Source organism: Oncorhynchus gorbuscha, unplaced genomic scaffold (assembly GCF_021184085.1).
Source record: "Oncorhynchus gorbuscha isolate QuinsamMale2020 ecotype Even-year unplaced genomic scaffold, OgorEven_v1.0 Un_scaffold_2867, whole genome shotgun sequence".
Lineage (NCBI taxonomy): Eukaryota > Metazoa > Chordata > Actinopteri > Salmoniformes > Salmonidae > Oncorhynchus > Oncorhynchus gorbuscha.
In genome coordinates this window covers 1-20425 of record NW_025747262.1, presented here as the reverse complement: position 1 = coordinate 20425, position 20425 = coordinate 1, and the positions used below count along the sequence as shown (strand labels likewise).

Here is a 20425-nt window from a genome sequence, read left to right as displayed (position 1 = left end):
GTAATTCCCTGAGCGGGAATCAAACCCAGGCCGCGGTGGTAAAAGAACCGAATCTGAACCACTGGACCAAAAGGGAGAGAGAAAAAGACATTTCGCAGTGAGGGAGCTAAACAGCGATTTTATTCCTCGGCTCACTTTTTGTCTATTCCCAAATGCAACTACTTGCAATCTAAGGGGATGTAGCTCAGAGGAATAGAGCATTAGTTGAACGTACGAAGACCTGGGGGCAATCCTCAGCAGCTTCAAGAAACCACCAAACTCAGCAGATTAATTTCTTAAAGGGAACATATGCTTCTGTCGAACCTCTGACCATCTAGGGAATGGCGTTTGACTGCATTTGTCACCCTTTGATAGCTCAGTTGGTAGAGCGGAGGACTGTAGGTGAAATTGCTGTAATCCTTAGGTCGCTGGTTCAAATCCGGCTCAAAGGATTGTACTTTTTCTTGTGGTTTACGCCAACTTTTTGACAGCAGTGCACCTTGACATGTGCTTGACAAAAATATATTTCCCTGAGAGAAGAAATCTTCACTTGTTGACCTATGAAAGGAATGTTGGTAGAGCAGCAGAGAGTTCTCGAGATTGCAACAGTCCTTAGGTCGCTGACTCAAGTCGCTTTGGATAAAACCGTCTGCTAAATGGCATATATTATTATTATTATTATATTACTCAGAAGAGTTACTTTTAACTTTTTCAGCAGTTGTACCAAGTTTTGGACTCATGCCTAGTGTTTCCCCAAAATCAAGTAATTCCCTGAGCGGGAATCAAACCCAGGCCGCGGTGGTAAAAGAACCGAATCTGAACCACTGGACCAAAAGGGAGAGAGAAAAAGACATTTCGCAGTGAGGGAGCTAAACAACGATTTTATTCCTCGGCTCACTTTTTGTCTATTCCCAAATGCAACTACTTGCAATCTAAGGGGATGTAGCTCAGTGGAATAGAGCATTAGTTGAACGTACGAAGACCTGGGGGCAATCCTCAGCAGCTTCAAGAAACCACCAAACTCAGCAGATTAATTTCTTAAAGGGAACATATGCTTCTGTCGAACCTCTGACCATCTAGGGAATGGCGTTTGACTGTATTTGTCACCCTTTGATAGCTCAGTTGGTAGAGCGGAGGACTGTAGGTGAAATTGCTGTAATCCTTAGGTCGCTGGTTCAAATCCGGCTCAAAGGATTGTACTTTTTCTTGTGGTTTACGCCAATTTTTTGACAGCAGTGCACCTTGACATGTGCTTGACAATAAATATATTTCCCTGAGGGAAGAAATCTTCACTTGTTGACCTTTGAAAGGAATGTTGGTAGAGCAGCAGAGAGTTCTCGAGATTGCAACAATCCTTAGGTCGCTGACTCAGAAGAGTATAACTTTTTCAGCAGTTGTACCACGTTTTGGACTTATGCCTAGTGTTTCCCCAAAATCAAGTAATTCCCTGAGCGGGAATCAAACCCAGGCCGCGGTGGTAAAAGAACCGTATCTGAACCACTGGACCAAAAGGGAGAGAGAAAAAGACAATTCGCAGTGAGGGAGCTAAACAGCGATTTTATTCCTCGGCTCACTTTTTGTCTATTCCCATATGCAACTACTTGCAATCTAAGGGGATGTAGCTCAGAGGAATAGAGCATTAGTTGAACGTACGAAGACCTGGGGGCAATCCTCAGCAGCTTCAAGAAACCACCAAACTCAGCAGATTAATTTCTTAAAGGGAACATATGCTTCTGTCGAACCTCTGACCATCTAGGGGATGGCGTTTGACTGCATTTGTCACCCTTTGATAGCTCAGTTGGTAGAGCGGAGGACTGTAGGTGAAATTGCTGTAATCCTTCGGTCGCTGGTTCAAATACGGCTCAAAGGATTGTACTTTTTCTTGTGGTTTACGCCAACTTTTTGACAGCAGTGCACCTTGACATGTGCTTGACAAAAAATATATTTCCCTGAGAGAAGAAATCTTCACTTGTTGACCTATGAAAGGAATGTTGGTAGAGCAGCAGAGAGTTCTCGAGATTGCAACAGTCCTTAGGTCGCTGACTCAAGTCGCTTTGGATAAAACCGTCTGCTAAATGGCATATATTATTATTATTATTATATTACTCAGAAGAGTATAACTTTTTCAGCAGTTGTACCAAGTTTTGGACTCATGCCTAGTGTTTCCCCAAAATCAAGTAATTCCCTGAGCGGGAATCAAACCCAGGCCGCGGTGGTAAAAGAACCGAATCTGAACCACTGGACCAAAAGGGAGAGAGAAAAAGACATTTCGCAGTGAGGGAGCTAAACAACGATTTTATTCCTCGGCTCACTTTTTGTCTATTCCCAAATGCAACTACTTGCAATCTAAGGGGATGTAGCTCAGTGGAATAGAGCATTAGTTGAACGTACGAAGACCTGGGGCAATCCTCAGCAGCTTCAAGAAACCACCAAACTCAGCAGATTAATTTCTTAAAGGGAACATATGCTTCTGTCGAACCTCTGACCATCTAGGGAATGGCGTTTGACTGTATTTGTCACCCTTTGATAGCTCAGTTGGTAGAGCGGAGGACTGTAGGTGAAATTGCTGTAATCCTTAGGTCGCTGGTTCAAATCCGGCTCAAAGGATTGTACTTTTTCTTGTGGTTTACGCCAACTTTTTGACAGCAGTGCACCTTGACATGTGCTTGACAAAAATATATTTCCCTGAGAGAAGAAATCTTCACTTGTTGACCTATGAAAGGAATGTTGGTAGAGCAGCAGAGAGTTCTCGAGATTGCAACAGTCCTTAGGTCGCTGACTCAGAAGAGTATAACTTTTTCAGCAGTTGTACCAAGTTTTGGACTTATGCCTAGTGTTTCCCCAAAATCAAGTAATTCCCTGAGCGGGAATCAAACCCAGGCCGCGGTGGTAAAAGAACCGAATCTGAACCACTGGACCAAAAGGGAGAGAGAAAAGACATTTCGCAGTGAGGGAGCTAAACAGCGATTTTATTCCTCGGCTCACTTTTTGTCTATTCCCAAATGCAACTACTTGCAATCTAAGGGGATGTAGCTCAGAGGAATAGAGCATTAGTTGAACGTACGAAGACCTGGGGGCAATCCTCAGCAGCTTCAAGAAACCACCAAACTCAGCAGATTAATTTCTTAAAGGGAACATATGCTTCTGTCGAACCTCTGACCATCTAGGGATGGCGTTTGACTGCATTTGTCACCCTTTGATAGCTCAGTTGGTAGAGCGGAGGACTGTAGGTGAAATTGCTGTAATCCTTAGGTCGCTGGTTCAAATCCGGCTCAAAGGATTGTACTTTTTCTTGTGGTTTACGCCAACTTTTTGACAGCAGTGCACCTTGACATGTGCTTGACAAAAAATATATTTCCCTGAGAGAAGAAATCTTCACTTGTTGACCTATGAAAGGAATGTTGGTAGAGCAGCAGAGAGTTCTCGAGATTGCAACAGTCCTTAGGTCGCTGACTCAGAAGAGTATAACTTTTTCAGCAGTTGTACCAAGTTTTGGACTTATGCCTAGTGTTTCCCCAAAATCAAGTAATTCCCTGAGCGGGAATCAAACCCAGGCCGCGGTGGTAAAAGAACCGAATCTGAACCACTGGACCAAAAGGGAGAGAGAAAAAGACATTTCGCAGTGAGGGGGCTAAACAGCGTTTTTCTTCCTCGGCTCACTTTTTGTCTATTCCCAAATGCAACTACTTGCAATCTAAGGGGATGTAGCTCAGAGGAATAGAGCATTAGTTGAACGTACGAAGACCTGGGGGCAATCCTCAGCAGCTTCAAGAAACCACCAAACTCAGCAGATTAATTTCTTAAAGGGAACATATGCTTCTGTCGAACCTCTGACCATCTAGGGAATGGCGTTTGACTGTATTTGTCACCCTTTGATAGCTCAGTTGGTAGAGCGGAGGACTGTAGGTGAAATTGCTGTAATCCTTAGGTCGCTGGTTCAAATCCGGCTCAAAGGATTGTACTTTTTCTTGTGGTTTACGCCAATTTTTTGACAGCAGTGCACCTTGACATGTGCTTGACAAAAAATATATTTCCCTGAGGGAAGAAATCTTCACTTGTTGACCTTTGAAAGGAATGTTGGTAGAGCAGCAGAGAGTTCTCGAGATTGCAACAGTCCTTAGGTCGCTGACTCAGAAGAGTATAACTTTTTCAGCAGTTGTACCACGTTTTGGACTTATGCCTAGTGTTTCCCCAAAATCAAGTAATTCCCTGAGCGGGAATCAAACCCAGGCCGCGGTGGTAAAAGAACCGTATCTGAACCACTGGACCAAAAGGGAGAGAGAAAAAGACAATTCGCAGTGAGGGAGCTAAACAGCGATTTTATTCCTCGGCTCACTTTTTGTCTATTCCCAAATGCAACTACTTGCAATCTAAGGGGATGTAGCTCAGAGGAATAGAGCATTAGTTGAACGTACGAAGACCTGGGGGCAATCCTCAGCAGCTTCAAGAAACCACCAAACTCAGCAGATTAATTTCTTAAAGGGAACATATGCTTCTGTCGAACCTCTGACCATCTAGGGGATGGCGTTTGACTGCATTTGTCACCCTTTGATAGCTCAGTTGGTAGAGCGGAGGACTGTAGGTGAAATTGCTGTAATCCTTAGGTCGCTGGTTCAAATCCGGCTCAAAGGATTGTACTTTTTCTTGTGGTTTACGCCAACTTTTTGACAGCAGTGCACCTTGACATGTGCTTGACAAAAATATATTTCCCTGAGAGAAGAAATCTTCACTTGTTGACCTATGAAAGGAATGTTGGTAGAGCAGCAGAGAGTTCTCGAGATTGCAACAGTCCTTAGGTCCTGACTCAAGTCGCTTTGGATAAAACCGTCTGCTAAATGGCATATATTATTATTATTATTATATTACTCAGAAGAGTATAACTTTTTCAGCAGTTGTACCAAGTTTTGGACTCATGCCTAGTGTTTCCCCAAAATCAAGTAATTCCCTGAGCGGGAATCAAACCCAGGCCGCGGTGGTAAAAGAACCGAATCTGAACCACTGGACCAAAAGGGAGAGAAAAAGACATTTCGCAGTGAGGGAGCTAAACAGCGATTTTATTCCTCGGCTCACTTTTTGTCTATTCCCAAATGCAACTACTTGCAATCTAAGGGGATGTAGCTCAGTGGAATAGAGCATTAGTTGAACGTACGAAGACCTGGGGGCAATCCTCAGCAGCTTCAAGAAACCACCAAACTCAGCAGATTAATTTCTTAAAGGGAACATATGCTTCTGTCGAACCTCTGACCATCTAGGGAATGGCGTTTGACTGTATTTGTCACCCTTTGATAGCTCAGTTGGTAGAGCGGAGGACTGTAGGTGAAATTGCTGTAATCCTTAGGTCGCTGGTTCAAATCTGGCTCAAAGGATTGTACTTTTTCTTGTGGTTTACGCCAACTTTTTGACAGCAGTGCACCTTGACATGTGCTTGACAAAAATATATTTCCCTGAGAGAAGAAATCTTCACTTGTTGACCTATGAAAGGAATGTTGGTAGAGCAGCAGAGAGTTCTCGAGATTGCAACAGTCCTTAGGTCGCTGACTCAGAAGAGTATAACTTTTTCAGCAGTTGTACCAAGTTTTGGACTTATGCCTAGTGTTTCCCCAAAATCAAGTAATTCCCTGAGCGGGAATCAAACCCAGGCCGCGGTGGTAAAAGAACCGAATCTGAACCACTGGACCAAAAGGGAGAGAAAAAGACATTTCGCAGTGAGGGGGCAAACAGCGATTTTCTTCCTCGGCTCACTTTTTGTCTATTCCCAAATGCAACTACTTGCAATCTAAGGGGATGTAGCTCAGAGGAATAGAGCATTAGTTGAACGTACGAAGACCTGGGGGCAATCCTCAGCAGCTTCAAGAAACCACCAAACTCAGCAGATTAATTTCTTAAAGGGAACATATGCTTCTGTCGAACCTCTGACCATCTAGGGGATGGCGTTTGACTGCATTTGTCACCCTTTGATAGCTCAGTTGGTAGAGCGGAGGACTGTAGGTGAAATTGCTGTAATCCTTAGGTCGCTGGTTCAAATCCGGCTCAAAGGATTGTACTTTTTCTTGTGGTTTACGCCAACTTTTTGACAGCAGTGCACCTTGACATGTGCTTGACAAAAATATATTTCCCTGAGAGAAGAAATCTTCACTTGTTGACCTATGAAAGGAATGTTGGTAGAGCAGCAGAGAGTTCTCGAGATTGCAACAGTCCTTAGGTCGCTGACTCAGAAGAGTATAACTTTTTCAGCAGTTGTACCACGTTTTGGACTTATGCCTAGTGTTTCCCCAAAATCAAGTAATTCCCTGAGCGGGAATCAAACCCAGGCCGCGGTGGTAAAAGAACCGAATCTGAACCACTGGACCAAAAGGGAGAGAGAAAAAGACATTTCGCAGTGAGGGAGCTAAACAGCGATTTTATTCCTCGGCTCACTTTTTGTCTATTCCCAAATGCAACTACTTGCAATCTAAGGGGATGTAGCTCAGAGGAATAGAGCATTAGTTGAACGTACGAAGACCTGGGGGCAATCCTCAGCAGCTTCAAGAAACCACCAAACTCAGCAGATTAATTTCTTAAAGGGAACATATGCTTCTGTCGAACCTCTGACCATCTAGGGATGGCGTTTGACTGCATTTGTCACCCTTTGATAGCTCAGTTGGTAGAGCGGAGGACTGTAGGTGAAATTGCTGTAATCCTTAGGTCGCTGGTTCAAATCCGGCTCAAAGGATTGTACTTTTTCTTGTGGTTTACGCCAACTTTTTGACAGCAGTGCACCTTGACATGTGCTTGACAAAAATATATTTCCCTGAGAGAAGAAATCTTCACTTGTTGACCTATGAAAGGAATGTTGGTAGAGCAGCAGAGAGTTCTCGAGATTGCAACAGTCCTTAGGTCGCTGACTCAGAAGAGTATAACTTTTTCAGCAGTTGTACCAAGTTTTGGACTTATGCCTAGTGTTTCCCCAAAATCAAGTAATTCCCTGAGCGGGAATCAAACCCAGGCCGCGGTGGTAAAAGAACCGAATCTGAACCACTGGACCAAAAGGGAGAGAGAAAAAGACATTTCGCAGTGAGGGAGCTAAACAGCGATTTTCTTCCTCGGCTCACTTTTTGTCTATTCCCAAATGCAACTACTTGCAATCTAAGGGGATGTAGCTCAGAGGAATAGAGCATTAGTTGAACGTACGAAGACCTGGGGGCAATCCTCAGCAGCTTCAAGAAACCACCAAACTCAGCAGATTAATTTCTTAAAGGGAACATATGCTTCTGTCGAACCTCTGACCATCTAGGGAATGGCGTTTGACTGTATTTGTCACCCTTTGATAGCTCAGTTGGTAGAGCGGAGGACTGTAGGTGAAATTGCTGTAATCCTTAGGTCGCTGGTTCAAATCCGGCTCAAAGGATTGTACTTTTTCTTGTGGTTTACGCCAACTTTTTGACAGCAGTGCACCTTGACATGTGCTTGACAAAAATATATTTCCCTGAGAGAAGAAATCTTCACTTGTTGACCTATGAAAGGAATGTTGGTAGAGCAGCAGAGAGTTCTCGAGATTGCAACAGTCCTTAGGTCGCTGACTCAGAAGAGTATAACTTTTTCAGCAGTTGTACCAAGTTTTGGACTTATGCCTAGTGTTTCCCCAAAATCAAGTAATTCCCTGAGCGGGAATCAAACCCAGGCCGCGGTGGTAAAAGAACCGAATCTGAACCACTGGACCAAAAGGGAGAGAGAAAAAGACAATTCGCAGTGAGGGGGCTAAACAGCGATTTTCTTCCTTGGCTCACTTTTTGTCTATTCCCAAATGCAACTACTTGCAATCTAAGGGGATGTAGCTCAGAGGAATAGAGCATTAGTTGAACGTACGAAGACCTGGGGGCAATCCTCAGCAGCTTCAAGAAACCACCAAACTCAGCAGATTAATTTCTTAAAGGGAACATATGCTTCTGTCGAACCTCTGACCATCTAGGGGATGGCGTTTGACTGCATTTGTCACCCTTTGATAGCTCAGTTGGTAGAGCGGAGGACTGTAGGTGAAATTGCTGTAATCCTTAGGTCGCTGGTTCAAATCCGGCTCAAAGGATTGTACTTTTTCTTGTGGTTTACGCCAACTTTTTGACAGCAGTGCACCTTGACATGTGCTTGACAAAAATATATTTCCCTGAGAGAAGAAATCTTCACTTGTTGACCTATGAAAGGAATGTTGGTAGAGCAGCAGAGAGTTCTCGAGATTGCAACAGTCCTTAGGTCGCTGACTCAGAAGAGTATAACTTTTTCAGCAGTTGTACCAAGTTTTGGACTTATGCCTAGTGTTTCCCCAAAATCAAGTAATTCCCTGAGCGGGAATCAAACCCAGGCCGCGGTGGTAAAAGAACCGAATCTGAACCACTGGACCAAAAGGGAGAGAGAAAAAGACATTTCGCAGTGAGGGGGCTAAACAGCGATTTTCTTCCTCGGCTCACTTTTTGTCTATTCCCAAATGCAACTACTTGCAATCTAAGGGGATGTAGCTCAGAGGAATAGAGCATTAGTTGAACGTACGAAGACCTGGGGGCAATCCTCAGCAGCTTCAAGAAACCACCAAACTCAGCAGATTAATTTCTTAAAGGGAACATATGCTTCTGTCGAACCTCTGACCATCTAGGGGATGGCGTTTGACTGCATTTGTCACCCTTTGATAGCTCAGTTGGTAGAGCGGAGGACTGTAGGTGAAATTGCTGTAATCCTTAGGTCGCTGGTTCAAATCCGGCTCAAAGGATTGTACTTTTTCTTGTGGTTTACGCCAACTTTTTGACAGCAGTGCACCTTGACATGTGCTTGACAAAAATATATTTCCCTGAGAGAAGAAATCTTCACTTGTTGACCTATGAAAGGAATGTTGGTAGAGCAGCAGAGAGTTCTCGAGATTGCAACAGTCCTTAGGTCGCTGACTCAGAAGAGTATAACTTTTTCAGCAGTTGTACCACGTTTTGGACTTATGCCTAGTGTTTCCCCAAAATCAAGTAATTCCCTGAGCGGGAATCAAACCCAGGCCGCGGTGGTAAAAGAACCGAATCTGAACCACTGGACCAAAAGGGAGAGAGAAAAAGACATTTCGCAGTGAGGGAGCTAAACAGCGATTTTCTTCCTCGGCTCACTTTTTGTCTATTCCCAAATGCAACTACTTGCAATCTAAGGGGATGTAGCTCAGAGGAATAGAGCATTAGTTGAACGTACGAAGACCTGGGGGCAATCCTCAGCAGCTTCAAGAAACCACCAAACTCAGCAGATTAATTTCTTAAAGGGAACATATGCTTCTGTCGAACCTCTGACCATCTAGGGAATGGCGTTTGACTGTATTTGTCACCCTTTGATAGCTCAGTTGGTAGAGCGGAGGACTGTAGGTGAAATTGCTGTAATCCTTAGGTCGCTGGTTCAAATCCGGCTCAAAGGATTGTACTTTTTCTTGTGGTTTACGCCAACTTTTTGACAGCAGTGCACCTTGACATGTGCTTGACAAAAATATATTTCCCTGAGAGAAGAAATCTTCACTTGTTGACCTATGAAAGGAATGTTGGTAGAGCAGCAGAGAGTTCTCGAGATTGCAACAGTCCTTAGGTCGCTGACTCAGAAGAGTATAACTTTTTCAGCAGTTGTACCAAGTTTTGGACTCATGCCTAGTGTTTCCCCAAAATCAAGTAATTCCCTGAGCGGGAATCAAACCCAGGCCGCGGTGGTAAAAGAACCGAATCTGAACCACTGGACCAAAAGGGAGAGAGAAAAAGACATTTCGCAGTGAGGGGGCTAAACAGCGATTTTCTTCCTCGGCTCACTTTTTGTCTATTCCCAAATGCAACTACTTGCAATCTAAGGGGATGTAGCTCAGAGGAATAGAGCATTAGTTGAACGTACGAAGACCTGGGGGCAATCCTCAGCAGCTTCAAGAAACCACCAAACTCAGCAGATTAATTTCTTAAAGGGAACATATGCTTCTGTCGAACCTCTGACCATCTAGGGGATGGCGTTTGACTGCATTTGTCACCCTTTGATAGCTCAGTTGGTAGAGCGGAGGACTGTAGGTGAAATTGCTGTAATCCTTAGGTCGCTGGTTCAAATCCGGCTCAAAGGATTGTACTTTTTCTTGTGGTTTACGCCAACTTTTTGACAGCAGTGCACCTTGACATGTGCTTGACAAAAAATATATTTCCCTGAGAGAAGAAATCTTCACTTGTTGACCTATGAAAGGAATGTTGGTAGAGCAGCAGAGAGTTCTCGAGATTGCAACAGTCCTTAGGTCGCTGACTCAGAAGAGTATAACTTTTTCAGCAGTTGTACCACGTTTTGGACTTATGCCTAGTGTTTCCCCAAAATCAAGTAATTCCCTGAGCGGGAATCAAACCCAGGCCGCGGTGGTAAAAGAACCGAATCTGAACCACTGGACCAAAAGGGAGAGAGAAAAAGACATTTCGCAGTGAGGGAGCTAAACAGCGATTTTATTCCTCGGCTCACTTTTTGTCTATTCCCAAATGCAACTACTTGCAATCTAAGGGGATGTAGCTCAGAGGAATAGAGCATTAGTTGAACGTACGAAGACCTGGGGGCAATCCTCAGCAGCTTCAAGAAACCACCAAACTCAGCAGATTAATTTCTTAAAGGGAACATATGCTTCTGTCGAACCTCTGACCATCTAGGGATGGCGTTTGACTGCATTTGTCACCCTTTGATAGCTCAGTTGGTAGAGCGGAGGACTGTAGGTGAAATTGCTTAATCCTTAGGTCGCTGGTTCAAATCCGGCTCAAAGGATTGTACTTTTTCTTGTGGTTTACGCCAACTTTTTGACAGCAGTGCACCTTGACATGTGCTTGACAAAAATATATTTCCCTGAGAGAAGAAATCTTCACTTGTTGACCTATGAAAGGAATGTTGGTAGAGCAGCAGAGAGTTCTCGAGATTGCAACAGTCCTTAGGTCGCTGACTCAGAAGAGTATAACTTTTTCAGCAGTTGTACCAAGTTTTGGACTCATGCCTAGTGTTTCCCCAAAATCAAGTAATTCCCTGAGCGGGAATCAAACCCAGGCCGCGGTGGTAAAAGAACCGAATCTGAACCACTGGACCAAAAGGGAGAGAGAAAAAGACATTTCGCAGTGAGGGGGCTAAACAGCGATTTTCTTCCTCGGCTCACTTTTTGTCTATTCCCAAATGCAACTACTTGCAATCTAAGGGGATGTAGCTCAGAGGAATAGAGCATTAGTTGAACGTACGAAGACCTGGGGGCAATCCTCAGCAGCTTCAAGAAACCACCAAACTCAGCAGATTAATTTCTTAAAGGGAACATATGCTTCTGTCGAACCTCTGACCATCTAGGGAATGGCGTTTGACTGTATTTGTCACCCTTTGATAGCTCAGTTGGTAGAGCGGAGGACTGTAGGTGAAATTGCTGTAATCCTTAGGTCGCTGGTTCAAATCCGGCTCAAAGGATTGTACTTTTTCTTGTGGTTTACGCCAACTTTTTGACAGCAGTGCACCTTGACATGTGCTTGACAAAAATATATTTCCCTGAGAGAAGAAATCTTCACTTGTTGACCTATGAAAGGAATGTTGGTAGAGCAGCAGAGAGTTCTCGAGATTGCAACAGTCCTTAGGTCGCTGACTCAGAAGAGTATAACTTTTTCAGCAGTTGTACCAAGTTTTGGACTTATGCCTAGTGTTTCCCCAAAATCAAGTAATTCCCTGAGCGGGAATCAAACCCAGGCCGCGGTGGTAAAAGAACCGAATCTGAACCACTGGACCAAAAGGGAGAGAGAAAAAGACATTTCGCAGTGAGGGGCTAAACAGCGATTTTCTTCCTCGGCTCACTTTTTGTCTATTCCCAAATGCAACTACTTGCAATCTAAGGGGATGTAGCTCAGAGGAATAGAGCATTAGTTGAACGTACGAAGACCTGGGGGCAATCCTCAGCAGCTTCAAGAAACCACCAAACTCAGCAGATTAATTTCTTAAAGGGAACATATGCTTCTGTCGAACCTCTGACCATCTAGGGGATGGCGTTTGACTGCATTTGTCACCCTTTGATAGCTCAGTTGGTAGAGCGGAGGACTGTAGGTGAAATTGCTGTAATCCTTAGGTCGCTGGTTCAAATCCGGCTCAAAGGATTGTACTTTTTCTTGTGGTTTACGCCAACTTTTTGACAGCAGTGCACCTTGACATGTGCTTGACAAAAATATATTTCCCTGAGAGAAGAAATCTTCACTTGTTGACCTATGAAAGGAATGTTGGTAGAGCAGCAGAGAGTTCTCGAGATTGCAACAGTCCTTAGGTCGCTGACTCAGAAGAGTATAACTTTTTCAGCAGTTGTACCACGTTTTGGACTTATGCCTAGTGTTTCCCCAAAATCAAGTAATTCCCTGAGCGGGAATCAAACCCAGGCCGCGGTGGTAAAAGAACCGAATCTGAACCACTGGACCAAAGGGAGAGAGAAAAAGACATTTCGCAGTGAGGGGGCTAAACAGCGTTTTTATTCCTCGGCTCACTTTTTGTCTATTCCCAAATGCAACTACTTGCAATCTAAGGGGATGTAGCTCAGAGGAATAGAGCATTAGTTGAACGTACGAAGACCTGGGGGCAATCCTCAGCAGCTTCAAGAAACCACCAAACTCAGCAGATTAATTTCTTAAAGGGAACATATGCTTCTGTCGAACCTCTGACCATCTAGGGAATGGCGTTTGACTGTATTTGTCACCCTTTGATAGCTCAGTTGGTAGAGCGGAGGACTGTAGGTGAAATTGCTGTAATCCTTAGGTCGCTGGTTCAAATCCGGCTCAAAGGATTGTACTTTTTCTTGTGGTTTACGCCAACTTTTTGACAGCAGTGCACCTTGACATGTGCTTGACAAAAATATATTTCCCTGAGAGAAGAAATCTTCACTTGTTGACCTATGAAAGGAATGTTGGTAGAGCAGCAGAGAGTTCTCGAGATTGCAACAGTCCTTAGGTCGCTGACTCAGAAGAGTATAACTTTTTCAGCAGTTGTACCAAGTTTTGGACTTATGCCTAGTGTTTCCCCAAAATCAAGTAATTCCCTGAGCGGGAATCAAACCCAGGCCGCGGTGGTAAAAGAACCGAATCTGAACCACTGGACCAAAAGGGAGAGAGAAAAAGACATTTCGCAGTGAGGGGCTAAACAGCGATTTTATTCCTCGGCTCACTTTTTGTCTATTCCCAAATGCAACTACTTGCAATCTAAGGGGATGTAGCTCAGAGGAATAGAGCATTAGTTGAACGTACGAAGACCTGGGGGCAATCCTCAGCAGCTTCAAGAAACCACCAAACTCAGCAGATTAATTTCTTAAACGGAACATATGCTTCTGTCGAACCTCTGACCATCTAGGGAATGGCGTTTGACTGCATTTGTCACCCTTTGATAGCTCAGTTGGTAGAGCGGAGGACTGTAGGTGAAATTGCTGTAATCCTTAGGTCGCTGGTTCAAATCCGGCTCAAAGGATTGTACTTTTTCTTGTGGTTTACGCCAACTTTTTGACAGCAGTGCACCTTGACATGTGCTTGACAAAAATATATTTCCCTGAGAGAAGAAATCTTCACTTGTTGACCTATGAAAGGAATGTTGGTAGAGCAGCAGAGAGTTCTCGAGATTGCAACAGTCCTTAGGTCGCTTTGATAAAACTCTAAAGCATATATTATTATTATTATTATATTACTCAGAAGAGTATAACTTTTTCAGCAGTTGTACCAAGTTTTGGACTCATGCCTAGTGTTTCCCCAAAATCAAGTAATTCCCTGAGCGGGAATCAAACCCAGGCCGCGGTGGTAAAAGAACCGAATCTGAACCACTGGACCAAAAGGGAGAGAGAAAAAGACATTTCGCAGTGAGGGAGCTAAACAGCGATTTTATTCCTCGGCTCACTTTTTGTCTATTCCCAAATGCAACTACTTGCAATCTAAGGGGATGTAGCTCAGTGGAATAGAGCATTAGTTGAACGTACGAAGACCTGGGGGCAATCCTCAGCAGCTTCAAGAAACCACCAAACTCAGCAGATTAATTTCTTAAAGGGAACATATGCTTCTGTCGAACCTCTGACCATCTAGGGAATGGCGTTTGACTGTATTTGTCACCCTTTGATAGCTCAGTTGGTAGAGCGGAGGACTGTAGGTGAAATTGCTGTAATCCTTAGGTCGCTGGTTCAAATCCGGCTCAAAGGATTGTACTTTTTCTTGTGGTTTACGCCAACTTTTTGACAGCAGTGCACCTTGACATGTGCTTGACAAAAATATATTTCCCTGAGAGAAGAAATCTTCACTTGTTGACCTATGAAAGGAATGTTGGTAGAGCAGCAGAGAGTTCTCGAGATTGCAACAGTCCTTAGGTCGCTGACTCAGAAGAGTATAACTTTTTCAGCAGTTGTACCAAGTTTTGGACTTATGCCTAGTGTTTCCCAAAATCAAGTAATTCCCTGAGCGGGAATCAAACCCAGGCCGCGGTGGTAAAAGAACCGAATCTGAACCACTGGACCAAAAGGAGAGAGAAAAAGACATTTCGCAGTGAGGGGGCTAAACAGCGATTTTATTCCTCGGCTCACTTTTTGTCTATTCCCAAATGCAACTACTTGCAATCTAAGGGGATGTAGCTCAGAGGAATAGAGCATTAGTTGAACGTACGAAGACCTGGGGGCAATCCTCAGCAGCTTCAAGAAACCACCAAACTCAGCAGATTAATTTCTTAAAGGGAACATATGCTTCTGTCGAACCTCTGACCATCTAGGGAATGGCGTTTGACTGTATTTGTCACCCTTTGATAGCTCAGTTGGTAGAGCGGAGGACTGTAGGTGAAATTGCTGTAATCCTTAGGTCGCTGGTTCAAATCCGGCTCAAAGGATTGTACTTTTTCTTGTGGTTTACGCCAACTTTTTGACAGCAGTGCACCTTGACATGTGCTTGACAAAAAATATATTTCCCTGAGAGAAGAAATCTTCACTTGTTGACCTTTGAAAGGAATGTTGGTAGAGCAGCAGAGAGTTCTCGAGATTGCAACAGTCCTTAGGTCGCTGACTCAGAAGAGTATAACTTTTTCAGCAGTTGTACCACGTTTTGGACTTATGCCTAGTGTTTCCCCAAAATCAAGTAATTCCCTGAGCGGGAATCAAACCCAGGCCGCGGTGGTAAAAGAACCGAATCTGAACCACTGGACCAAAAGGGAGAGAGAAAAAGACATTTCGCAGTGAGGGAGCTAAACAGCGATTTTATTCCTCGGCTCACTTTTTGTCTATTCCCAAATGCAACTACTTGCAATCTAAGGGGATGTAGCTCAGAGGAATAGAGCATTAGTTGAACGTACGAAGACCTGGGGGCAATCCTCAGCAGCTTCAAGAAACCACCAAACTCAGCAGATTAATTTCTTAAAGGGAACATATGCTTCTGTCGAACCTCTGACCATCTAGGGGATGGCGTTTGACTGCATTTGTCACCCTTTGATAGCTCAGTTGGTAGAGCGGAGGACTGTAGGTGAAATTGCTGTAATCCTTAGGTCGCTGGTTCAAATCCGGCTCAAAGGATTGTACTTTTTCTTGTGGTTTACGCCAACTTTTTGACAGCAGTGCACCTTGACATGTGCTTGACAAAAAATATATTTCCCTGAGAGAAGAAATCTTCACTTGTTGACCTATGAAAGGAATGTTGGTAGAGCAGCAGAGAGTTCTCGAGATTGCAACAGTCCTTAGGTCGCTGACTCAAGTCGCTTTGGATAAAACCGTCTGCTAAATGGCATATATTATTATTATTATTATATTACTCAGAAGAGTATAACTTTTTCAGCAGTTGTACCAAGTTTTGGACTCATGCCTAGTGTTTCCCCAAAATCAAGTAATTCCCTGAGCGGGAATCAAACCCAGGCCGCGGTGGTAAAAGAACCGAATCTGAACCACTGGACCAAAAGGGAGAGAGAAAAAGACATTTCGCAGTGAGGGAGCTAAACAGCGATTTTATTCCTCGGCTCACTTTTTGTCTATTCCCAAATGCAACTACTTGCAATCTAAGGGGATGTAGCTCAGTGGAATAGAGCATTAGTTGAACGTACGAAGACCTGGGGGCAATCCTCAGCAGCTTCAAGAAACCACCAAACTCAGCAGATTAATTTCTTAAAGGGAACATATGCTTCTGTCGAACCTCTGACCATCTAGGGAATGGCGTTTGACTGTATTTGTCACCCTTTGATAGCTCAGTTGGTAGAGCGGAGGACTGTAGGTGAAATTGCTGTAATCCTTAGGTCGCTGGTTCAAATCCGGCTCAAAGGATTGTACTTTTTCTTGTGGTTTACGCCAACTTTTTGACAGCAGTGCACCTTGACATGTGCTTGACAAAAAATATATTTCCCTGAGAGAAGAAATCTTCACTTGTTGACCTATGAAAGGAATGTTGGTAGAGCAGCAGAGAGTTCTCGAGATTGCAACAGTCCTTAGGTCGCTGACTCAGAAGAGTATAACTTTTTCAGCAGTTGTACCAAGTTTTGGACTTATGCCTAGTGTTTCCCCAAAATCAAGTAATTCCCTGAGCGGGAATCAAACCCAGGCCGCGGTGGTAAAAGAACCGAATCTGAACCACTGGACCAAAAGGGAGAGAGAAAAAGACATTTCGCAGTGAGGGGGCTAAACAGCGATTTTCTTCCTCGGCTCACTTTTTGTCTATTCCCAAATGCAACTACTTGCAATCTAAGGGGATGTAGCTCAGAGGAATAGAGCATTAGTTGAACGTACGAAGACCTGGGGGCAATCCTCAGCAGCTTCAAGAAACCACCAAACTCAGCAGATTAATTTCTTAAAGGGAACATATGCTTCTGTCGAACCTCTGACCATCTAGGGGATGGCGTTTGACTGCATTTGTCACCCTTTGATAGCTCAGTTGGTAGAGCGGAGGACTGTAGGTGAAATTGCTGTAATCCTTAGGTCGCTGGTTCAAATCCGGCTCAAAGGATTGTACTTTTTCTTGTGGTTTACGCCAACTTTTTGACAGCAGTGCACCTTGACATGTGCTTGACAAAAATATATTTCCCTGAGAGAAGAAATCTTCACTTGTTGACCTATGAAAGGAATGTTGGTAGAGCAGCAGAGAGTTCTCGAGATTGCAACAGTCCTTAGGTCGCTGACTCAGAAGAGTATAACTTTTTCAGCAGTTGTACCACGTTTTGGACTTATGCCTAGTGTTTCCCCAAAATCAAGTAATTCCCTGAGCGGGAATCAAACCCAGGCCGCGGTGGTAAAAGAACCGAATCTGAACCACTGGACCAAAAGGGAGAGAGAAAAAGACATTTCGCAGTGAGGGGGCTAAACAGCGATTTTATTCCTCGGCTCACTTTTTGTCTATTCCCAAATGCAACTACTTGCAATCTAAGGGGATGTAGCTCAGAGGAATAGAGCATTAGTTGAACGTACGAAGACCTGGGGGCAATCCTCAGCAGCTTCAAGAAACCACCAAACTCAGCAGATTAATTTCTTAAAGGGAACATATGCTTCTGTCGAACCTCTGACCATCTAGGGAATGGCGTTTGACTGTATTTGTCACCCTTTGATAGCTCAGTTGGTAGAGCGGAGGACTGTAGGTGAAATTGCTGTAATCCTTAGGTCGCTGGTTCAAATCTGGCTCAAAGGATTGTACTTTTTCTTGTGGTTTACGCCAACTTTTTGACAGCAGTGCACCTTGACATGTGCTTGACAAAAAATATATTTCCCTGAGAGAAGAAATCTTCACTTGTTGACCTATGAAAGGAATGTTGGTAGAGCAGCAGAGAGTTCTCGAGATTGCAACAGTCCTTAGGTCGCTGACTCAGAAGAGTATAACTTTTTCAGCAGTTGTACCAAGTTTTGGACTCATGCCTAGTGTTTCCCCAAAATCAAGTAATTCCCTGAGCGGGAATCAAACCCAGGCCGCGGTGGTAAAAGAACCGAATCTGAACCACTGGACCAAAAGGGAGAGAGAAAAAGACATTTCGCAGTGAGGGAGCTAAACAGCGATTTTATTCCTCGGCTCACTTTTTGTCTATTCCCAAATGCAACTACTTGCAATCTAAGGGGATGTAGCTCAGAGGAATAGAGCATTAGTTGAACGTACGAAGACCTGGGGGCAATCCTCAGCAGCTTCAAGAAACCACCAAACTCAGCAGATTAATTTCTTAAAGGGAACATATGCTTCTGTCGAACCTCTGACCATCTAGGGAATGGCGTTTGACTGCATTTGTCACCCTTTGATAGCTCAGTTGGTAGAGCGGAGGACTGTAGGTGAAATTGCTGTAATCCTTAGGTCGCTGGTTCAAATCCGGCTCAAAGGATTGTACTTTTTCTTGTGGTTTACGCCAACTTTTTGACAGCAGTGCACCTTGACATGTGCTTGACGAAAAATATATTTCCCTGAGAGAAGAAATCTTCACTTGTTGACCTATGAAAGGAATGTTGGTAGAGCAGCAGAGAGTTCTCGAGATTGCAACAGTCCTTAGGTCGCTGACTCAGAAGAGTATAACTTTTTCAGCAGTTGTACCACGTTTTGGACTTATGCCTAGTGTTTCCCCAAAATCAAGTAATTCCCTGAGCGGGAATCAAACCCAGGCCGCGGTGGTAAAAGAACCGAATCTGAACCACTGGACCAAAAGGGAGAGAGAAAAAGACATTTCGCAGTGAGGGGGCTAAACAGCATTTTTCTTCCTCGGCTCACTTTTTGTCTATTCCCAAATGCAACTACTTGCAATCTAAGGGGATGTAGCTCAGAGGAATAGAGCATTAGTTGAACGTACGAAGACCTGGGGGCAATCCTCAGCAGCTTCAAGAAACCACCAAACTCAGCAGATTAATTTCTTAAAGGGAACATATGCTTCTGTCGAACCTCTGACCATCTAGGGGATGGCGTTTGACTGCATTTGTCACCCTTTGATAGCTCAGTTGGTAGAGCGGAGGACTGTAGGTGAAATTGCTGTAATCCTTAGGTCGCTGGTTCAAATCCGGCTCAAAGGATTGTACTTTTTCTTGTGGTTTACGCCAACTTTTTGACAGCAGTGCACCTTGACATGTGCTTGACAAAAAATATATTTCCCTGAGAGAAGAAATCTTCACTTGTTGACCTATGAAAGGAATGTTGGTAGAGCAGCAGAGAGTTCTCGAGATTGCAACAGTCCTTAGGTCGCTGACTCAGAATATTAGTATAACTTTTTCAGCAGTTGTACCAAGTTTTGGACTTATGCCTAGTGTTTCCCAAAATCAAGTAATTCCCTGAGCGGGAATCAAACCCAGGCCGCGGTGGTAAAAGAACCGAATCTGAACCACTGGACCAAAAGGGAGAGAAAAAGACATTTCGCAGTGAGGGAGCTAAACAGCGATTTTATTCCTCGGCTCACTTTTTGTCTATTCCCAAATGCAACTACTTGCAATCTAAGGGGATGTAGCTCAGAGGAATAGAGCATTAGTTGAACGTACGAAGACCTGGGGGCAATCCTCAGCAGCTTCAAGAAACCACCAAACTCAGCAGATTAATTTCTTAAAGGGAACATATGCTTCTGTCGAACCTCTGACCATCTAGGGAATGGCGTTTGACTGTATTTGTCACCCTTTGATAGCTCAGTTGGTAGAGCGGAGGACTGTAGGTGAAATTGCTGTAATCCTTAGGTCGCTGGTTCAAATCCGGCTCAAAGGATTGTACTTTTTCTTGTGGTTTACGCCAACTTTTTGACAGCAGTGCACCTTGACATGTGCTTGACAAAAAATATATTTCCCTGAGAGAAGAAATCTTCACTTGTTGACCTATGAAAGGAATGTTGGTAGAGCAGCAGAGAGTTCTCGAGATTGCAACAGTCCTTAGGTCGCTGACTCAGAAGAGTATAACTTTTTCAGCAGTTGTACCAAGTTTTGGACTTATGCCTAGTGTTTCCCCAAAATCAAGTAATTCCCTGAGCGGGAATCAAACCCAGGCCGCGGTGGTAAAAGAACCGAATCTGAACCACTGGACCAAAAGGGAGAGAGAAAAAGACATTTCGCAGTGAGGGGCTAAACAGCGATTTTTCTTCCTCGGCTCACTTTTTGTCTATTCCCAAATGCAACTACTTGCAATCTAAGGGGATGTAGCTCAGAGGAATAGAGCATTAGTTGAACGTACGAAGACCTGGGGGCAATCCTCAGCAGCTTCAAGAAACCACCAAACTCAGCAGATTAATTTCTTAAAGGGAACATATGCTTCTGTCGAACCTCTGACCATCTAGGGAATGGCGTTTGACTGTATTTGTCACCCTTTGATAGCTCAGTTGGTAGAGCGGAGGACTGTAGGTGAAATTGCTGTAATCCTTAGGTCGCTGGTTCAAATCCGGCTCAAAGGATTGTACTTTTTTTCTTGTGGTTTACGCCAACTTTTTGACAGCAGTGCACCTTGACATGTGCTTGACAAAAAATATATTTCCCTGAGGGAAGAAATCTTCACTTGTTGACCTTTGAAAGGAATGTTGGTAG

The 20425-nt window shown here is 44.0% G+C and overlaps 30 non-coding genes across 30 annotated transcripts; all 30 read left to right on the top strand.

Moving 5' to 3' along the window:
- The first annotated feature begins 344 nt into the window (after positions 1-344).
- Positions 345-431, top strand: trnay-gua. The gene is given in 2 exon segments: positions 345-381; positions 396-431. It is a non-coding gene; the product is annotated as a tRNA-Tyr (tRNA).
- A 655-nt stretch (positions 432-1086) lies between these two features.
- trnay-gua lies at positions 1087-1173 on the top strand. The gene is given in 2 exon segments: positions 1087-1123; positions 1138-1173. It is a non-coding gene; the product is annotated as a tRNA-Tyr (tRNA).
- A 589-nt stretch (positions 1174-1762) lies between these two features.
- On the top strand, positions 1763-1849 carry trnay-gua. The gene is given in 2 exon segments: positions 1763-1799; positions 1814-1849. It is a non-coding gene; the product is annotated as a tRNA-Tyr (tRNA).
- Positions 1850-2499: 650 nt separating this feature from the next.
- trnay-gua lies at positions 2500-2586 on the top strand. The gene is given in 2 exon segments: positions 2500-2536; positions 2551-2586. It is a non-coding gene; the product is annotated as a tRNA-Tyr (tRNA).
- Positions 2587-3172: 586 nt separating this feature from the next.
- Positions 3173-3259, top strand: trnay-gua. Its single transcript is given in 2 exon segments — positions 3173-3209; positions 3224-3259. It is a non-coding gene; the product is annotated as a tRNA-Tyr (tRNA).
- Positions 3260-3848: 589 nt separating this feature from the next.
- Positions 3849-3935, top strand: trnay-gua. Its single transcript is given in 2 exon segments — positions 3849-3885; positions 3900-3935. It is a non-coding gene; the product is annotated as a tRNA-Tyr (tRNA).
- Positions 3936-4524: 589 nt separating this feature from the next.
- trnay-gua lies at positions 4525-4611 on the top strand. The gene is given in 2 exon segments: positions 4525-4561; positions 4576-4611. It is a non-coding gene; the product is annotated as a tRNA-Tyr (tRNA).
- A 647-nt stretch (positions 4612-5258) lies between these two features.
- On the top strand, positions 5259-5345 carry trnay-gua. The gene is given in 2 exon segments: positions 5259-5295; positions 5310-5345. It is a non-coding gene; the product is annotated as a tRNA-Tyr (tRNA).
- Positions 5346-5930: 585 nt separating this feature from the next.
- trnay-gua lies at positions 5931-6017 on the top strand. Its single transcript is given in 2 exon segments — positions 5931-5967; positions 5982-6017. It is a non-coding gene; the product is annotated as a tRNA-Tyr (tRNA).
- A 587-nt stretch (positions 6018-6604) lies between these two features.
- trnay-gua lies at positions 6605-6691 on the top strand. The gene is given in 2 exon segments: positions 6605-6641; positions 6656-6691. It is a non-coding gene; the product is annotated as a tRNA-Tyr (tRNA).
- Positions 6692-7279: 588 nt separating this feature from the next.
- Positions 7280-7366, top strand: trnay-gua. The gene is given in 2 exon segments: positions 7280-7316; positions 7331-7366. It is a non-coding gene; the product is annotated as a tRNA-Tyr (tRNA).
- A 588-nt stretch (positions 7367-7954) lies between these two features.
- trnay-gua lies at positions 7955-8041 on the top strand. Its single transcript is given in 2 exon segments — positions 7955-7991; positions 8006-8041. It is a non-coding gene; the product is annotated as a tRNA-Tyr (tRNA).
- A 588-nt stretch (positions 8042-8629) lies between these two features.
- trnay-gua lies at positions 8630-8716 on the top strand. Its single transcript is given in 2 exon segments — positions 8630-8666; positions 8681-8716. It is a non-coding gene; the product is annotated as a tRNA-Tyr (tRNA).
- A 588-nt stretch (positions 8717-9304) lies between these two features.
- On the top strand, positions 9305-9391 carry trnay-gua. The gene is given in 2 exon segments: positions 9305-9341; positions 9356-9391. It is a non-coding gene; the product is annotated as a tRNA-Tyr (tRNA).
- Positions 9392-9979: 588 nt separating this feature from the next.
- trnay-gua lies at positions 9980-10066 on the top strand. Its single transcript is given in 2 exon segments — positions 9980-10016; positions 10031-10066. It is a non-coding gene; the product is annotated as a tRNA-Tyr (tRNA).
- Positions 10067-10654: 588 nt separating this feature from the next.
- Positions 10655-10740, top strand: trnay-gua. The gene is given in 2 exon segments: positions 10655-10691; positions 10705-10740. It is a non-coding gene; the product is annotated as a tRNA-Tyr (tRNA).
- A 588-nt stretch (positions 10741-11328) lies between these two features.
- trnay-gua lies at positions 11329-11415 on the top strand. The gene is given in 2 exon segments: positions 11329-11365; positions 11380-11415. It is a non-coding gene; the product is annotated as a tRNA-Tyr (tRNA).
- Positions 11416-12002: 587 nt separating this feature from the next.
- trnay-gua lies at positions 12003-12089 on the top strand. The gene is given in 2 exon segments: positions 12003-12039; positions 12054-12089. It is a non-coding gene; the product is annotated as a tRNA-Tyr (tRNA).
- Positions 12090-12676: 587 nt separating this feature from the next.
- trnay-gua lies at positions 12677-12763 on the top strand. The gene is given in 2 exon segments: positions 12677-12713; positions 12728-12763. It is a non-coding gene; the product is annotated as a tRNA-Tyr (tRNA).
- Positions 12764-13350: 587 nt separating this feature from the next.
- Positions 13351-13437, top strand: trnay-gua. The gene is given in 2 exon segments: positions 13351-13387; positions 13402-13437. It is a non-coding gene; the product is annotated as a tRNA-Tyr (tRNA).
- A 629-nt stretch (positions 13438-14066) lies between these two features.
- On the top strand, positions 14067-14153 carry trnay-gua. Its single transcript is given in 2 exon segments — positions 14067-14103; positions 14118-14153. It is a non-coding gene; the product is annotated as a tRNA-Tyr (tRNA).
- Positions 14154-14739: 586 nt separating this feature from the next.
- trnay-gua lies at positions 14740-14826 on the top strand. Its single transcript is given in 2 exon segments — positions 14740-14776; positions 14791-14826. It is a non-coding gene; the product is annotated as a tRNA-Tyr (tRNA).
- A 589-nt stretch (positions 14827-15415) lies between these two features.
- trnay-gua lies at positions 15416-15502 on the top strand. The gene is given in 2 exon segments: positions 15416-15452; positions 15467-15502. It is a non-coding gene; the product is annotated as a tRNA-Tyr (tRNA).
- Positions 15503-16153: 651 nt separating this feature from the next.
- On the top strand, positions 16154-16240 carry trnay-gua. Its single transcript is given in 2 exon segments — positions 16154-16190; positions 16205-16240. It is a non-coding gene; the product is annotated as a tRNA-Tyr (tRNA).
- A 589-nt stretch (positions 16241-16829) lies between these two features.
- On the top strand, positions 16830-16916 carry trnay-gua. The gene is given in 2 exon segments: positions 16830-16866; positions 16881-16916. It is a non-coding gene; the product is annotated as a tRNA-Tyr (tRNA).
- Positions 16917-17504: 588 nt separating this feature from the next.
- trnay-gua lies at positions 17505-17591 on the top strand. Its single transcript is given in 2 exon segments — positions 17505-17541; positions 17556-17591. It is a non-coding gene; the product is annotated as a tRNA-Tyr (tRNA).
- Positions 17592-18180: 589 nt separating this feature from the next.
- Positions 18181-18267, top strand: trnay-gua. Its single transcript is given in 2 exon segments — positions 18181-18217; positions 18232-18267. It is a non-coding gene; the product is annotated as a tRNA-Tyr (tRNA).
- A 589-nt stretch (positions 18268-18856) lies between these two features.
- Positions 18857-18943, top strand: trnay-gua. The gene is given in 2 exon segments: positions 18857-18893; positions 18908-18943. It is a non-coding gene; the product is annotated as a tRNA-Tyr (tRNA).
- A 589-nt stretch (positions 18944-19532) lies between these two features.
- Positions 19533-19619, top strand: trnay-gua. The gene is given in 2 exon segments: positions 19533-19569; positions 19584-19619. It is a non-coding gene; the product is annotated as a tRNA-Tyr (tRNA).
- Positions 19620-20208: 589 nt separating this feature from the next.
- On the top strand, positions 20209-20295 carry trnay-gua. The gene is given in 2 exon segments: positions 20209-20245; positions 20260-20295. It is a non-coding gene; the product is annotated as a tRNA-Tyr (tRNA).
- The last annotated feature ends 130 nt before the right edge of the window (positions 20296-20425 follow it).